This window comes from Pleurodeles waltl, chromosome 10, assembly GCF_031143425.1.
Source record: "Pleurodeles waltl isolate 20211129_DDA chromosome 10, aPleWal1.hap1.20221129, whole genome shotgun sequence".
Classification (NCBI taxonomy): Eukaryota; Metazoa; Chordata; class Amphibia; order Caudata; family Salamandridae; genus Pleurodeles; species Pleurodeles waltl.
This window is the reverse complement of record NC_090449.1, coordinates 499,858,619-499,871,020: the sequence shown is the minus strand read 5'-3', so window position 1 is coordinate 499,871,020 and position 12,402 is coordinate 499,858,619.

Genomic DNA, 12,402 nt, shown 5'->3' with positions numbered 1-12,402 from the left:
TCCAGGAGCCGGATCCTCGGAGCTGTGGGCTTCGGGCGCAGCCCCAACAATTATCCAGTGGCAGCAGAGAACAGGGGTTCGGATGGGCATTGAGTAGGTAGAGAGAACGGAGAGCAGTGGGGGAGCACCTGCCCCTGTCCGCCCACATCACCCCTGTTTTTACCTCCATCCCGTGCCCTGCTCCACTCTGTCATGGTACGTGTGGCAGGGTGCCGGCTCAGGTCACATTAGCCACATTAGCCTCATCTCTCTTTAATCCAGTCTTTTTGCTCAAGGTTCTCCGCCGGACCCCTCGCCAGTCCACTTTCCAGCTCTCTTGCCAGGACTTCCAGCACCTTCGTCGCCTTGTGCTTGCTCACAAAGTGGTGGTGGGGCTACAGGGGCAGCAGCAGGGTAGCTGCAAGTAGGAGCCACAGCAGGCTAGAACCGAGCCTCGCAGCCTTGCAATTATTAATCATTTGCTGGCTATCAGTTGGTTACCTGTTATCAGCACTCACCAGGAATGCCCCCTCTATTGAATCTATTGAGTTGACTTGAATTTCCATGGTGTGGAACTGCCAGGGTGTAAAACAAGGTAATCAGAGGCGAGCAGAAGCAAGTGGTGATTGTCGTGAGCACAGCAGCCATAATCGGCTGCTGCAAAGAGTGTGCCTGCTGAGCCTCGCGGAAGCGAGGTGGCTAGTGCTGGATGCCACTTACATGTACCCACTGTGCACCCCGCTCATGAAGAATCTGTCCTGCGCCTCATGCCTAGCTCTACGTGCCTAGCAGTTTGTCCCTGGTGGGCTACGAAGAACTAACAAAGATCTAAACCAGCTTCCATACCTCAAGACTTCAGGACCAGCTGGAAGGTGCTAAGTGAGGGGAACAGGAAAATGAGGGGAACAGGGAGTGGAGAACCTGTAAAATTTAAGATAAGGACAATAAATAGTAACATCGAAATGAGATCTGGAAAGGTAGGGGGTAGACCGCTGGTTGCAAATAAGAAGAAGCAGGAGTCTTCAGCAGGAGAGAAGGCAGCACAAATAATGACTAAAGACATGAAACAAGAGGATGGTTCTCTGGATAACAGGGGTTTAGGCATGGTATGTAACCCCAGCACAGATGCAGTGAATTATGTGCAATGTAGTGGAACACTGGGTGCACAGAGATAGCAACAGCTTAGGGGAGGAGTGGGGTTGATAACAGAAACCAAAGAAGCTACAGAAGCCAAGGTTAAGTCTGGGCACCATAAAACATCAAGGACAACAGTTTTTTTTCAGCCACTAATCAGTCATAAAGATAGATTTATATTGGGTGTGTCAAGTTGTTTTGAAGATGCAAAATCGACAGTGATGACTGGAAAAAAGAAATATGATAGTGATTTGATTACCCCAACCCCCTTGTCGCCAATAATTATTGTCACAAACAAGCTGGAAGAAACAAGTTGGACTGTTGAACCCGGCCCCCTAGATTTGGGACAAGAAGATGCAACACAGGGTGGTCAGGTCGGGTCCCACAAGACTCTCATGACGATGGATGTTCAGTTGAATAAACATATGACTCCTAAATTAGGGGAGGTGTCAAGAGATTCTCAGTTTGAACTCATTTAATTTCCAGAGTACAAGATGGATAGCATTGAGGAGTAGGCCCTCTTGGCCCCTCTGATCTCCCTAGACCGGTTGTATGACATTCCACAGATTCTCAGAGGGGATGAAGCAAGTCAAAGGGGAGAAGTGGAGCAGGAAAACAGAGGGTAACAGGGATCAACAATCCCCGGGTGATATTGCCAATATGTGGCTGGTCATACTAAACTCCATGCAGGGAACATTTAAGGCCCTTAGGCATCACTCAAATAAAATGGATATTCAAGTGGATTTACTTAATACCATGGCAGTTCATCTCTGGGATTGACAAGAAGCTTGAGAAACTAAACTCCCTGATTACCAGGGTACAAACAAATAAATCAAATTACTTTACTATTTGTACATGCAAAGAGGTGGTTGACAGATTAATTCAACTGCTGGTAACCCTGGAAGGAATCTTGAGGGAAGTTAAAAAAAGCCCATTAGGTAGGGGGCCCACAAGCCTTGAAGCCGACAGCCCATGTGGGGGGTAGCCATTTTTGCAATAGCTCAGCAGCTAAATATGAGATAGATGATAATGAATTTTTATAGACTAAGCCATCATGAGATTTTAGAGGTGGGAGAGGGCAAGAATGAGAGAAGTATTAGACAACAAATGAGTGCTGTGATAACAAGGATCCAGTGAATATGCTGAGCCTAAATTAGGTTGAAGTACACAGCCCTGCCCAGGTGACAAAAATGGAGCGGAAGCATGCAAGAAGGGGGAGACATAAGATATGTACACACCGCATAGGGGTCATAAGCGGCTGTCAAGGACTTGTGTATGCAAGTGTAGCCCACAAAGTGGAAGCCCCCTTGGGGGATAATGTTGAAACGCCTGAGCCATCTTCACGAACAACAACAAGTTTGAATAATGGGATGGTTCCAGCATCAAGTCCCCAACAATTAAGTAAAGGGGGTGTCCACAATTAGGGGCAGCAGGACCGACCTCTAGGTCAACTTTACTGGCAGCCAATAATTCTCCGCCAAGGGTAATACTTTGACTGCCACTAGTACTATTCCCGTAAACCTAAATGCGGATGTGAGTGGTGTAATACCAGGTGCACCAGGGAGCTCTAGAACCAATGTGGAGGAGCGGAATTTAAAGAAGGAATCAAATCAAACCATGCCATAAATAGAGCAGAGTTATCAGCACGCATGGCTGCAGACATTTGAGACTGGAAATCCTAATCATGATGAAGGTGTATGCTGTGGGCAAACCAGGTTGACACCCTGGGTCTCAATGTTGGGAAAGGGCAGAGCAAGAGCCGACAGTGGCCATAACAAGCAGACCATTGTGGGGTATTCGTACGATCATGGGTGTCGGCTCGTATGGATCCCAGAATATAAATCAATGGGCCCACATGACGTTATAAATTGTTCAAGCATCTTAAAGCTGACAAAAGCTATCCCAGGAGTTGATCATGTCGCAACTGAAGATATTCTTTCCGATAAGTTTCTACTAGCAAGAGGGGGACAATATTCAGACTCCACTTTGATCACTTTTGGATTTTCACAACTTGTGGCTTGATCCTGTATAAGAAAAAGCTACCTGAAAGCATGGGACATCGAAGTAATAGCCTATCAGGAGGCTAGATACCCCTATCCTTTAGCAAATGAACAGCAGCCTGATAATAAGACCAGTGCCATGGTATCGGTTTTAAGGGGGACAGTAGGAGGTCCAGCTGTCTCTGGTTATAATAAAGCTGTACCAGCTCAGCACTCCGTAAAGATTGAAGTAATAAAAGGAGGCGGGTCACTCCATCAATGAAAGTTAAATTAAATCAGGAAACCCAAAGCAACTGTTCCTGGCTGTGTTAGTGTTGTCTCAAAGAGGAAGTTGTGGAGACTGAGTGGCGGCCTTACCCGTTGCCACTGCACAGGATGGTCTGACCCCCTGCTTATGGAACATAGGTGGACTGTCAACAAAGGCCGAGGATCCCGAGTTCATGAGATTCCTGGGAGCACTTGACATAATAATGCTTCAGGAGGCTGGGTCACAAGATAGTATACCCATAATCGGATATAAGGAATTTATGAAGCCCGCAGGGTAGGGCAGAGTAAAGGGTATCTTGGCAACGTATATTAGCATCAACCTATTAACAGAGATTGTAGAACTTTATATGGATGAACCTGGCCTTCTTGGTGTGCGATTGGAGGGGTGGGCTCAGCTTATGAATCAGCCCTTGATTCTTGTAAACATATATGTCAATCCCAAGGGGAAAGCGCCAGCAGCAGAAAAACTAGTAGCGAATGTGCTGCATATAAAAAAAACAGCTATCATCCATTGTACTGGTTAGTTTCGGGTGATTTTAATCTTAACCTCTTCCACCATCCTAGTGAGGAGCATGCCGAAGTGGTGGGCCTCTTACCCGAACAGAAATTACCCCTGGGGTCAGGACGGATAAGACAGGATTGTAATTAATTAAAATGTGTGAGTTATATGGTCTATTTTCTCTGAATGGTCATAAACTGAGTGATATTACACCCATTTGGACACAAGCCTCTGGAAAGTCAGTCTCTTATTTGGATTATATGTTGGTGACTTTCTCCTTATGTGAATGAGTGCAGGATTTTACAATGTTACACCGTGAGGAGAGTGATCATCACCCCAGGTAATCATGGTGGGCACCTCTCCTGGTAATCACAGGTTTGTCAAGCCCTCCAGGGTCTGATTATAATTGAAAATCTGAGGAGCTTGAAATGGACAGCGAGCTCTGTTAGAGCTCTGTCAGAAGAAGCTGTGACCCATCTGGAAGGTATGGTTGTAATGGACTCCAATCTGGTTTCACTATGTGTATCCTTTGCAACTGAACTGATTAAAAGGTACCCAGCCCATAGAGTTAAGTGAGGAAATAAGGGGTTAAGGCTCAGGCAACGTAAGAAGGTAACAATATCACAAAATGTTTGTTATAAAAGGGCGACCATAAAATGTTTACTCAGGCAGCTGTGGAAAAGGCAGGAGGATACAAGATGATTAATATGCTTGCATAAGGAGAGAGGCCTACTGAAAAAGGAGATTAAAACATTTAAAAATTCCAAGCAGGAAGAAGTCTGGGACAAACTGTTACACTCTTTAAAACCAAATGATTTGAAAGGTTTCTGGAAAATAATTTGTGAGGTTGAAAATGGCCCAAGAGCCGCCAATAACTCAAATATAACGGAACCTGACTGGGGTGAGTATTTGAAACTATACTTTAAAGGAAGAATCAACAACATGAAAGACCAGAATCAATTTATAAAAGAGGAAACCCAATTGATTCCTTGATGTACACTCCAGATGATGTAAGTAAGAGCATTAAAAAAGCACTGTCCTCCAGTACTTAATGGGTTGCCAAAGGCCCTTTTTAAACAATTTATGCTGAGACAGGCAACCTTTCTGGTAAGTATGTTTGAGCAGATTTTGGTAAAAGGTGTCATACCTGAAACTTGGAAAGGCTCAGTAATCCATCCCATCCATAAAGGAGGTGCATCATCTTCACCAAATAACTACAGTTTAATTGCACTGTTAGATGTTAACCTTTAAGTCTTTTCTACATTGTTCCTACACAATCTGGAGACTTGGGTTATAGAATCTGAAAGTATCCCAATTAATCAGTGTGGATTCACAAGGGGCCAGGGTACATTGACTAACCTAATGACGCTGGGACTGATTACCAGTCGTGCAAAAGCACTAAATGTACTGCTTTACATGTGCTTTATTGACTTTAAGGCAGCATTTGACTGCGTCCCCCGTAGTAGGCTTTGGGTCAAACTACAACAATGGGGAGTGCCACCCCATATCTTGAGGGAAATCAAGCTGGTGTATTAGGATACGTGGGCTAACATAAAGATTGGAGATGGTACACACTTGTCAAGGAAGGTGGAGACATTATCTGACCTAAAACAAGGTTATGTCCTAGCACACCTGCCATTCAATCTCTATATCTCAGACCTTTCTACAGAATTGGATGCTCTAGAATCACATGCTTCTCAGCAACACCAGAATAGGCCTACAGAGACTATTAAACTGTTTGGGATCATATGCAGTTGAGAATGAGCTAGAAACAAATCATAAAAAAACAAAAGTAATGTCGCTGAATCGTTGGTTGTTAACCAAGCGTATGTGGAGACTTAGTGAAAATAAAATAGACAAAACATCAATTTATACATTCCTGGGTGTGATATTGAATGCCCGCGTCACATTTGCACAGCATAGAAAGTAAACTCTTAACCACTCTATCGTATGGAGCGAAAATAATGTTGGGAGCTTAGGCCCTTCTTCTCGACAAAACTTTGATCAGAACATATACACAAGTTTTCCAATTGCCCAGGCGGGCTTCTCCGGCCCAGGTGAGGCTTGAATTTTCACTGTCAAAACAGTTGCTTGCCAGACCTGCTTCATTTGTTAAGAGCAGTCATAAATTGAGGAAAGCTGCTGAGGGAACATTAGCTAATTTGGTTTGGACAGAAATCAATCTAAAACTAGGGAATGCAGAGTATAAAAATTATCTTGAGGAAAGTATTGAGATGTTGGAGCTGGGCAACCTCTGGAAATGTAGTATGCCTACCTCAGTCTTTAAATAGGCCTTCATAAGATCTGTGAAACTGCAAAGTATGGCAGCTGATAAACCACAGTTGGTGAAGCAATCACATTGGTGGCTAGTTTTGAAATTGTACACCGTTATGAAGGAGTCACCCCCTCTGGAAGCCACATATCATTGGAAAATTAAACAGAGATTTCTTGCACTAAGATTAGGGGTTATTCCTACATTAAATTTTTTGTCCAAAATGGAGCCAGGAGGGCCAAAGTGGGGATGAGAAATGTCGTCTTTGATATGAGGTAGACATATCATTGCAGCATATTGTATGTATCTGCCCTGCCTTGGCCTCTTACTGAAGAGGTTTGTTGAAAAATGAATTTAACAATTTAGGGATCAGGTTGTGTGGGAAGGCTCTGGTGGAGTCATTGGATCCAAAGAATACAATGTTAAATATTAGACTGGTACAGTTCTTTGAAATGTTTAAATCTCTTACCAAGACCACCGTATGACAGTAAGGGGGGAGCAAATGTATGGTTGTTTGATGCGTTGCTATGACGGGTTAAGTGTATTTGTACCTGATGGGCTGCTAGGGTATTATAGGCTCCTATCCCACTAGGTTGAGTCATAACCAGCACACCATTGCTATCTTCTAGGTGCCAATATTAGATTAATGGACCTCAAATTTCATTATATGTTCTGGTACATTTCAGGTTTAGCAGGTATTTGCATGGGATGAGAGCTGTTTATTTATTGTTATAAGATTTGGCATGTTAAGTGTACCTGCACCCGACGGGCTATAGGATTTTGGACTACTAGGTTGAGTCATAGTGAGCACACCATTTCTGAGGCATCAATACTAAATTACAAATAAATGACTTTTATCATATGTTCCTTTGCACATTTGAGGATTAGGGTCCATTTTGAACTTTTTATTTATTGTTATATGATTTGTTCCATGTTTTATACATCTTGGTACATATCTAGTATTATGCCCACTAAGTGCAATGGCACAATGATCATTTTGTATAAGATGACATAAGGGGTTTGACTAGTTTAGTCATGTCTGCATCCTAATTATATTTATTAGTAGGTTAATTGTTTGTCCTTACATAATATTTAAGGTGTTTTGGATGTTTCTTATTTATTAGATATCGATTTTATTGCATGCTGTTTAATGCAGTTTGAGCATTTTTGTACATTCTCAACTTCATGCCCTTTGTGTGTAATTGCACAGGTTTAATGCATAGTTGAAGTGGCCTTCATCAGCTTCTTTAAATCTGTATTGCTGCTTATTTATCTATCATCAGGACAACTGGTCGGCCTATTGCACAAGTATATGCTGCTCTGGGTTCCACATTTTGTTTTTGGATACTGCTTTTATTGCAAGTTAGTATAATGTATGTTTATGGCTTAATTGACTAATAAAGAATTCTTCAAAAAAAAAAAAAATCAACATGACGCAAAGTATGTCATCCATAACACTGATAATTATGCTTTTGCAGAATAACAGCTGATAGTGAAATTGAAACAATGCCACCAAAAGAAGCAATATTACAATGAATAAAATGAATACAAGGATACAGAGCATAATAACCAGGTAAAAGGACACAGGCTTCAAGCCTAAGCTAAGATATCACTTTGCCCAAGCGTCTAACTAAAATAGACCCACAATATCCTCCCCTAATGCTGGAACAAGGGTGTGAAGTCCAAGCCATAATGTTAAAAATTCCTACTAAAAGCGTAAAAACTTTAAAAGCATAGATAAAAATATGCATAAGAGACAGATGTCTAAATCGATAAGCTAGCAGGCCAACAGATAGGCCAAATTAGAAAGGCAATTTGATGTTGCACTTTTAATGTTTTCAAAAAATCCAATGGTCTACTTTTATCAATAATCATGTTCTTGCAAATAATCTCCAATGTCATCAAGGGAGATTGAGACCAGGAAGTACTCCACTTCGGCATGTGGCAAGTTGATCAAGAAATTGGCAGAAGGATCAACGGAGTAGAAGGGTACAAAAGCCTCCGGTGCAAACTGAACTGCATAGGTAGAACTGTCCATTGTGCCAGATGTCGTTGGAGTCAGCAAATCCACAAGTGGTGGCTCAAACGATGCCTCGCGAATTAACCACAGTCTCAAGGGACATGTCCATGAATTAACTCTTGTCGAGAACATTAACAGATCGATGTCAACAGGAGGTACAGGCTGCACGGCACAATACACCACAGGTGCACATTCGAAGAGGCACCAAATGCAATGGAAGACTGGCTGGACACACGTCACCACCAGTCTGAATTTCAAAGACCAATCTAGATCCAGCTCTCCAAGCAAGAAAGCTCTGAAATACTGCATCATGTGTTCACAACACAGCTAGGCTGGTGGTAGCTCCATTACTCTATTTTGCTGAGACAGGACAGCCACTGCATATCAAACATAGCAGGAGCAGGATTCCGCCAAATAATGCCAAAGTTATAGGGAATCTGCCAAAAGCACTCGAAAAGAGTGAGTGTATAGCTGCAGGTATTACTTCAGGCACGGCCTGGAAGATGCTAACAAATCCAGAACCAATAGCCTCAAAAAAGTGTGCAATCCCTGCAATATTCAATGCATTGAATATTCTTCTCACCAATGCTCCAAAATGCTTCTGGAAGATGATATTTAAACATGGATTGTGTCTCAGCCGATGTCCTTGCTATCTGGAGATTGTACATCTCTCTGGCCGATGTTTTTGGAACAATAGCGCATTTAGTCTGCTGAGCTTGTCAAAGATTATATTGGAAGTAGCAATGTGGGGCCTCAAGCCTGCCACCTTTATCTCTTGTGTGGGGATAGAACATGACTGCAACAAGTTACCATTTGAGTAACTGGAATCACAAGCGATTCCTGGCTTCATTCCTCAGTAGCTGTGATCGTTCAGAACCACATAACTTCCAAGGTCCAACTTAACTGCATGATAGACTGCAACTGGCTTTGTCCATGATGTTAAAAGGACATGTCATTCTGAATGATATCAATTACAGAGGACCCAGTATTATTTAGGGTGTAAATTCTGTTGGACAAAGTACTCGTACAATTATTGACAACCGCTAACGTCTTTTCCATTTTTTCGGTATCAATTTGCCTTATATGTGCAGCAGTTTCCATCTGGATAGTTTTCAGATCTCATTATATATGGCATACAGGAAACGCTTTGAGCGTGGCTTCCTGGGTCCAAACAGGAAATCTTGTAAATTGACTTCCTTTGTCATGAGACTAAGGTGTTCTTTAACAATGGTTAGAAACATAACCATTGTTGGCACAGTTTACCCATACTGTATGTAGTGACGATACCTGAATGCTGAGCCACGACAAAGAGAGGGTCTGGCCGGGTTGCTATGAAACCCCCAGAGGAATCAACAAAACATGCCTTACACTCATTTGTGTACCTTGGCAGCAATAACCACACCCCGGGACTTGAAAGAGAGGAATTAAAGCCACCATTCTGAAATCAAGCAGTGAGTTGTTCTTCAGTGATATCTAGAAATATTTGCCAATTATGAAATATAGCAGATGAGGAGATACCGAGAGGTTTAATTGTTTTATTTTTGCTCACACCAAACAGGATGTTTGTTGGACAGTGTCATTTGAAAATATAATTTGTAAAGGAATAAGGCATGATCTAAACAAAGCTTCCCTATCCTGCATTTGCCAGTCTTTTGTTCCCCATACACTTTTCAATTCAATGGTGTTTTTCCAATACTCATAGCCTTCCACAGTACCATGGGAAAGAAAGGAATTTGAGTAGATTAATTTTGTGTCAGTTAGCAATAATGTCCCCATTCTGGAAGGTGGTAATTTTAAATGATGCAATGCAGCATTGCACGTGTCATGCCCATTAAAATACACAAACTTATCTACATATGTTTTGGGACTCCCCACAGGTGGTGTTGAGCAATGTTCCTACTGTGTGCAATTGTAAACTAATCTTTGAGCACTGGTTCGGTGCAGAAAGGAATGCCCATAAAGGTGGTAAAAAACTATTCCCCATAATTCACTGTGTTCATATACACATCTTCACTTTCAAATACAGTGTAATATTCAGAAAGCATGGAGTCAACGGTTTTAACATCCCAGTCATCAGTAACAAAACCAGGTGTAATAACATAACCCATGGAAATTTTAAACACTTATGGAATTTGAATGACCTCAGTAGGACCATATATGTCAAATGGTACTTTGTCCCACACAATCCCATCCAGAATCGGAACTGCTGAAATGTTCACAAGGGATAAGTCTCTTCAGACCTTATGGAAAGATAGGTAAGGTGTCAAAACCTCATCCACCAGCTCAACCGCAGAGCGTTCAGGAAGATAATGACCATTTATCAGAAGGAAAAAGACAATAACAAAACAAATCCAAAGCAGAAAGGCAAGCAATTACAACAGTATCCACAGATAGCACCATGGATAAATTAAGTAATTATTCTTAAGCCAAATGTACATCTTACGTATTTTTGATACAGTCTCGGTTGCAGAAGCAGATGAGTCAGAAGGAAAGTCATCCATGTCGATGAAATAACCAGAAGCAGTCTGTGCAAACACAGGAGCCAGTGGAGAGCTGGAGGATGTAACTATTTGTAGAAGTTCCTTGTAGAAGATGTCATCTGTCTGGGTAGAATTGAAATAATAGCATTCCACATCTTGAACTTTGGTAATGAAATGTTGACAGGAATTCGCAGAAGTTCATTCTCCACCCTACCCATGCTCGAGGAGGCAATTGTAGTGCTGGTGCTGGCAGAATCGTTGTTTACTGCTTGTAGAGGTATATCCTGTCGGGTAGTGAGAGGGGAGAGGGTACTACCTGAAGGACCTTTGGGTCTACTGTGCAGGATCGGCCACATGGTGCAATTTGACATTGACAATAGAAACACATCTGTTCTTTCTGGAGCCAGGCAGTGGTCGTATGATTACAGTTCTGGTACCATGTATTCCCAGGACTGGAACTGGTGCTCTGTAGGATGGGCCAATTTTCTTTCTCACAGCAATATTTTCACACACTAGGTCGCCAACTTTAGGAATCCAGCCTGTAGACGTTGTTGGCAAATCCCTTATTTCCAAGGTAGCGGCACTGGTAGATGAATTCTCATCACAAAATTACTGTAGCTCCTGCAAAACAGTGCCAGGATAATTCATGTCAAATGGTGCATCTGCCGCCACCGCACCAAACCATCAAGATTAGGGAAATACATAGATATCCCAAAAAGGACCTTATAAGGGTTGCGAGCTTCCAAGGTCCTTCTGGGCAGATTATTTATTGCTCTCTGGCCCCTACATAGGTGATGAAACCAACTACGGCCTGAACCTATAACTCTTGCAGTCAAGGACTGCTTTAAGACTCGGTTCTTCCTCTCCACAACACTGTTTCCCTCGGGATGATAGGGTGAGGAATAATAGAGTAGAACACCCATCATTCCCATGGTGTCCCTGAATGACCTAGAGGCTAAGGCAGGGCCCTGGTCCGAGTGAAATGTTGCAACCACATATATACTGATGAAAGACTAGCAAATCTTTAATAACAGTTTGAGCATTAGCTGACCACTGTGGCCAAACCCACAAGAATAAACAGTGACAAAAATTTATTGTATGTACCAGCAGGTTGTAAGGGACCACAATGGTCCAGGTACACACATTGTAGTGGTTTGTTGGAAATTAAGAGGGATGTCCGTAGTGGGTATTAAATGGCAGACCCTTTCATTTGTTGGCAATTGTTACAACAAAGGACATATTGCTTAGTCTGTTTGTACAGACCTGGGCACCAAAAGCGTTTTTGTAATAGTGATATTGTAGCTGACACACCTACGTGAGCAGAAGTGACACCATCATGCACTGCATTGAGGAGATCTACTCTCTGGTCTTAGTTGGGTATCACACGATCTCCTACCCCTGGAATTGTTGCAAATGCAAAGTTCTGGGCACTGAGATGGTAGGAATATTTTGCAGGGTATGCTTTTGGTAAAGGCTTACCATCAGCTGAAGCTTTCACACCAGCCAGGGTCTCATTATACAACCTGGCCTATGAGCGAGTTATTGCAGCAACAGAAGATGTAACTACTGCAGATTTGGTTGCTTCATCAGCCAAAGAGTTTCTTACAACGTGTACACCCTACATGTTGAGGACCCAATGTATGTACTACATGAGATTTTGGTAGTCTGTCCCAAAGGTCAGCTTCCCTCCCCACAAATGTCTGTGTTTGATGGTGTTCCCTTTGGAATCTCTGAAGCTATTCAGGTGCCAG